At 34.2% G+C, this 6,970-nt stretch overlaps 1 non-coding gene across 1 annotated transcript; it reads right to left on the reverse strand.

The window, feature by feature from the left end:
- Nucleotides 1-6,278: 6,278 nt before the first annotated feature.
- Nucleotides 6,279-6,390, reverse strand: LOC128040271 (small nucleolar RNA R71). The gene has a single exon (XR_008194928.1). It is a non-coding gene; the product is annotated as a small nucleolar RNA R71 (small nucleolar RNA).
- Between the last annotated feature and the right edge of the window lie 580 nt (nt 6,391-6,970).

The following is a 6,970-nucleotide window of genomic DNA, read 5'->3' on the forward strand; positions in this document are numbered from 1 at the left end:
AATATGTCATGCCATTATGCAATTAATAGTACATACATTAAGATATCATAAGTCATGCTCGGTATAGAAATCAGACAGACAGATCACACATATAGGGGTCTAAGTAAAGCTTTCCGACCCTACAGTAAGTCCACAATCGACTTGGGCGACCCATGCAACCTTACAGAACCTTTCAGAAAAATGGCTCACACGCCCATGTGGCTCACTCTGCCCAAATTGGCATTGGCCACGTGATCCATTTTTAATGTAACCCGTGCAAGTTAATTATTCATATATATTTTCAATATTTATTTATATGTTCCTTCAAAGTTGTCTACTTGAGTCACTATTGCTAAATTATTTATATCTTGAGCTACAAAATTCCAAATTAGGATCCGCTTGATGTCTTTGAAACTAGACTCAAATAAAATTCTACCATAAAATTTTTAGAATTTTTGCTTTAGCAAATAAGTACAATAAAATCCTCAAGCTTACCCCTGTTCTGCTAATTTTAATTATCTCCTAGTAAAAAATTTAGATGATGTTTCCATTTGTTTCTATTGAAAATAGACTCATTAATAATTTAAACATATAAATTTTAGCCCCTAATTATTTTTCTCAAATTTTTGATGATTTTCCAAAGTCAAAACAGGGGAACCCGAATTCATTCTAACCTTGTCTCACAAAACTTATTATATCTCACGATTTACAATTCCATTACTTTCACCGTTTCTTCTCTGAGAAACTAAACTCAATAAGATTTAATTCCATATTTTATTCATCCTCTAATTCAATTTCCACAATTTATGATGATTTTTCAAATTTAGCCTATTGCTGTTGTCCAAACAACAAGTAATTTCAGCTTTTCGCCGAATCCTTTTTTTTGCGTTTCGAGTACACACATGGTTTTGTTTGATGCTAAAACAGTCCTCGAGCAATCCAAAGCCTATAATCAAGATACTCAACATCAATTTAATGGATTTACAAGTGAATTGACAACCAAGAACGAACAGAAACCTAACTTACCACCAACGATAACCCTCTGTTTAACTATTGTTACAACGAGAACACTGAATTCACCAATACGAGCCTCCCCTTACGCCCAAACCGCAGAGAAAAAACATTACCACTTCAGTCGTTAAGAGATTCATGATAGAAATGAAGAAAAACACTTACCGAAACTAAGCGAGTACTAACTGCGTGAGAAAATGAAGGAAAATAAATGGATTAGGGAAAAATCAAGAAGAAAAAGAATAGAAAGATGGAAAAACTCAGATAATTTCGGCAAGAGGAGAGGAAGAAGAATAGACAGCAGAATTTTTTTAAAAAGAGAGTCAAAATTCGGTTATGGGAAAAATAAAATAAAATCCTGATAACCCCCAATATCCCTTAATCTTCTCTCCTAATTCCCACCACACATCCACTACTTAGAATCCCCCTATTACACAACTCTATTTGAACACAAGACCTCCACCATAATAACACACTATTTAACCACAAGACCAATAGGCCCATTCTGATGTAATTTACCCAACAATAAAATAAAAGCCTACTAAACAAGAGTAAGGCCTAATTCATTCAAAATACCAAAATTTGCCCAAGCAAAGGCTTGAACTTGGGACCTCCCAAACACTCCCAGAACACATAACCACTAAAGCTGACAGATATTTGAGTCATATTTTCACAATAACGAAATTAGAAATTTTGGGGCATTACAGTTATGACTCGAGTGTGAAGGTGACATTGATAAATTTAAAACTTTAACCCTTTGTTCCCGCAACAAATCTTATTTTGGAAAATGACGATTCAGAAAATGAATGGTCAGAAAATAATAATTTAGTTAAACCTTTCGTACATTCTTTAGAAAATCTCATACTCGGAAACACTTATTTTATAGTAAAATCACTTAATCACTTTCTTAGTTTAGCAGTGAAAATTTTCAAAGTTTTAGTTTAGAAAATTGATTTTTAGTTTGATAATTCATGCGATTTTGCAGTTTAACATTAAAAAATACCAAAATCCAACAAATAGAACAAGAACCAAAAACCAAGCCCAAAATTAGAATTACAGCCCAAAAAGTCCTGAATAGTTAAAATGTAGACCATCTTATTTAATTAACCGAGAACCCAATTCGAGCTCTCACTCGTCGTTCGATCCTAAGATTGTTGAATACCTAAGAAGTCAGAAAAATTGGGTGAGCTTACCAACTCAGTGTGTAACACATCCCAAACAAACAAAATAGATATAGATGCAGCTTTCAGATACAATCACAAATGCAATTCCAGAGACAAATACAGATGCAGATACAGACCCAGATATAGATATAGATACAGATGCGGATACAGATGTAAACACAGATTCAGATACAAATGCAGACACAGATTCAGTTACAGATGCAGACACCAATCCTACCCCATCCGCTACACACCATATCCGTCTCACCGATACACACCAAATAGGACTACAAGAGCCCATCCAACCCACACACCAATAAGTGAGCGTATGTCACTTTTCAAAATAGCGCAGTCAAGCTACTAGAAATAATGCGGTAAATTACCAAAATCAAATAAGTGTGGTCAAGCCATCAAATCAAATATGTGGTTAATACCACAAAATAAGTCATCTCAGGTTGCTTGGCAATGATAACCTGCCACCCCAGATTGCCCGACAACGATGGCATACTAGTTTTAGTATGCAGTTAAACTGCCAGAACACTTCCTCCATCACATCATTATCCCATCCCAATGCACATGCACATCCTAACAGATATCTAATGCATATATGTCATACATGTTTTTCACATCAGAACATGTTGTCAGAATAATCAGATTATATATCACATACGAAGATCCCATTTTTTTATATGCTAACAATTGATACACATACATAATTCATATCACATACAGTAACCAAATATCAAATTTCATGTTGCAGAGTCTTATTTATATAGTACGAACCCTACAAAGTGGCTAAATTTGAATCGATCATCAAATACGGCCCTAGGTGAAATTTTCAAAAAATGGGCCCATACGACTGTGTAGCCCACACGGCCAAGCTAACCTATCCCGTGTGGCCCACAAGGTCTAGCACACAACCGTGTGGTATCGACAGTCCACTTTGTGGTATCGCATCATTTTCTATTTTAGGGTTTTTCGTTATGCACTTGATCTTATTTCGATGCCAATACGATGACGAGGATTCCTGAAACTGAAACGTCATTTACTACTAATTAATGATCAAACATTCACAATCAAATGACCCTTACTCCCTAGAGCATTCAAATTAACGAAACCAAAATTATTGTAATCAGCCTTTCAAAATTGGATGTTTAGCACTTACCTAGAAAAACAGCAATTAACAAGGCCTAATTCGTCGAAAGATTAGGTACTGTTGTTCCTCACCACGAATGATTGAAACAAATTAAAAATGAACAATGGCACCAATCAAAACAAAATAAACTTGGAAAAGAAGAAGAAACAAAGAGAAATCAAAATGAAAAATTCCAGCAAGATGAATGGAAACCAAAAAAGAAAATGGGAAAAAGTGGAAATCAACAAGAGGGAGAAAAAACAAAACAAAACAAAAAAAATAAGAAAAATGAAAACGTATATGGGAATAATTGGGAGAACTAGACGGCAATATGAGAGAAATTAGGAGATAATCCTTTTTTTCCTAAAGTACCCACTAACTCCTATTAATTATCCATGTCATATTTTCTCAAGGTTTAAAAAAAATTTCACTTTGCATACACAAGATTCGAACACAAGACCAAAAGGTAACCTAAAGCCTTACCACTCTATCATCAGTTCAACGAAAATAATATATAAGTTATAAGTTCAAAGATAGGGGTTGGAACAAGTTAACAAAAAATCAAGGAAAATGATTCAAACCCAGAACCTCACACATACAAGCACAACACCTATCCACTGAACCAGATTAACTCACTTGATCAAATTTCCACAACCTTAATTTAAAAAACAAGACGTGACCACTCTTGGTTTCACTAACCCAATTTCTACTAACCAAATTTTTAGGGTGTGACATGTTGATTAGAATTAAGCGAGAGAAAAGTCTTCGGGCTAGAATTGATGCAGGAACCTAAAATTATGGTAAAAAAGATCAAGGGAGGATTGAAAGTAGTGTCTGATAAACAGAAGTCGTATGCTGATCTAAAGTGGAGAGATATCAAAAATACAGTAGGTGATAAGGTAAATACAGTAGGTGATAAGGTATTCTTGAAGTATCTTCCTGGAAAAAGGTCCTACGCTTTGATCGCAAAAGGGAAATTGAATCCCAGATTTATCAAGCCATATTAAATCATCAAGAGAGTTGGACCAGTTTCATATCTCCTAGCTCTACCGTTGAAAGTGAAAAAGATTCATGACATATTCCATGTATCCATGCTCTGGTGATATCAACCTAACCTCTCTCATGTTATCTTGTTGGAAGAAATTGAAGTTCAACTTGATTTATCTTATAAGGAAGAACTAGTTGAAATCTTAACTTGAGAACTGAAAGAGCTAAGGAAAAAAACGAGTGTTATTGGTGAAAGTCTTATGGCGCAGTCTTAGTGTAGAAGAAGACACCTAGCAACTGGAAGAAACAATGAAATCTCAGTATCCCCACCTCTTTCCATGTAAATTTCCAGAAAGAGGGAGAATTGTAATGACCCAGTTTGTAGTGGTGTCAAAAAATGCAATTTTGGGACATCATTTCCATAAATTAAGCCCATAAATATTAAATAGAGATATTTATGGAGTTAATGTATAAATGAATTTAAATTTGGATAAGTAATTTAGCCAAAATTTTGATTAATTAAGGCCTAGAGACTAAATTATAAAGTTCAATCGTTATAGATTTTTAATTAGAATAAGGCTTAAAGACTTAAGTTGAAATTATCCAAAGAGCCAAAATGGCTAATTGACCATTTTGAATCGTGTGCTAGTGGACAGTAATGTAGGTGTTGATTAATTAAAAAATTAAAGACTTATTAGTTAAGAAAGTATAATTAATTAAGTAAATTGTAACACCCTATACCCGATCCAAATCGTCGAGACTGGGTTCTGAATGTCATGAATGACCCAATAACCTACCAAAATTTCTTGAATAATTTATATAAGTGTTCAGACTCTATTACATTAAGAAATATAACTTTTTTAAAAATTTACCATCTTAACAATCTTAGCGGTATTTGCAATTCTAAATTAAAACTTCAAATTCATAATTGGTTAATTGATAGATAATCCACCCTAAAACCCTAATCTTAAGTTAATTACAAAGCTTGAAATGAGTTAATCTTCTTAATTGGTTTAATATGTTTAGTGGTTTGTTGATTTTCTTGTTTATTTACTTTAGTTATTTAATTTATCATATTCACTCTTTTATGGTTTGTCGTAATATATTATTTAATTATTACTATTTAGACTTATTATTGTAAAAATATTTTCTATAGATTTATTTCATCCTCCCTTAAGTGCGATCCTTGAAATACTTCATGTATTCCGTTGTACACATATACTATATTACAATTTGACCCATATACTTGCGAACACTGCCAATTTCGTTTCTTCTATTTTTTGTGTGATATTTTTACTATAAACGATAACACGTTTATAAGAGGTTTTGGCATTAAATCTTGAAAATGTCTTTACACTTAATAAGATAAATAGGAACATTAAAGCCTATAGATACAATTTTTTTAATTTTTTAATTTTTATTTGTTTAATTTATTTTAAATTTTTCAGGTTGTTTGTGACATAAAGCTCTAGCACCCCAATCAAATCATACCAAAATCTAAACTAGATACTCAGGCACTCTTGTCAGTTAATGAATACTGATCCAACCGCAGTAATTAATTTACCCTGGGAAAATTCGTTATTTGAAGATCCACGAGAGCGACAAGCTAATATCTAGGAAGAAGTCCTAATGGATCAAAGGATATTGTGCGAGTATGCCCTACCTACACTAGATGTGATGCGAAGCAACATAGAAAGGCTAGCAACTAACGCAAATAATTTCAAGCTAAAACCAGCCATGATCCAGATGAATCAGAACACCTTGCAATTCAAAGGAAACATGGTGGAAGACCCGAACCAGCACTTGAAGTGGTTCTTACAACTCTGCTACACCTTCAAGTACAACGGGGTATCCGAAGATGTTATGTGTCTGCTGTTATTTCCATTCCCATTGTGCGATAATGCAGCTAATTGGTTGGATTCGTTAGAATCAGGTTCCATTACAACATGGAATGATCTAGCAAAAATTTTCTCTATAAATTTTTCTCTATAAGTAGAACCATTCAGCTCAGGCAAGAAATCTCCAATTTTAAACAATATGAAGGGGAGTCTCAATACGATGCATGGAAACGCTTCAAGAAGGAAGTGTCCACACCACATACTACAAGCATGGCTGCGAATCCAAATCTTTTACAATAATGTTGATGGTAACATTAGTCCAACCTAGACGGAGCGACCGGAGGACCTCTCATATTCCACATGTGCAAATAAGCCTACAAAATCATAGACAACATGGCACGAATTCATACATGTGGCCAAAAGAAAGATTTGTGTACAAATCAAAGCTTCCAATGGTAAAAGTTGTGAACAAAAATAATGATAATGATCGGTACCAACAAATCCTAGAAAAGCTTAACCGTCTAGAGATGACTGTCAAGCCGACGAGATCCTTATTCAAATACTTATAATCCCAGTTGGAGGGATCATCCAAACTTCAAATGGGAAAGTATCCAAGGAGGTGAAAATCAAGCACAAACCCAAAAAAACCCTCATTACCAACCTCCACCATTACAACAAGGATTTGTGGGTGACGACCATGCTGCATGTGGTCAAAGATTCGATCAACTAGAGGGGGAGATGCAAACAATAAAGACAAACATTCGACAATTCCAAGCTACATGAAGACAACTAGAATCCCGAATAGATAGTCTCTGCGACCAAATGTGTCAATTAGTGACCATGTTTCAAAAGCAAAG

This window comes from Gossypium raimondii, chromosome 3 (assembly GCF_025698545.1).
Source record: "Gossypium raimondii isolate GPD5lz chromosome 3, ASM2569854v1, whole genome shotgun sequence".
NCBI lineage: Eukaryota > Viridiplantae > Streptophyta > Magnoliopsida > Malvales > Malvaceae > Gossypium > Gossypium raimondii.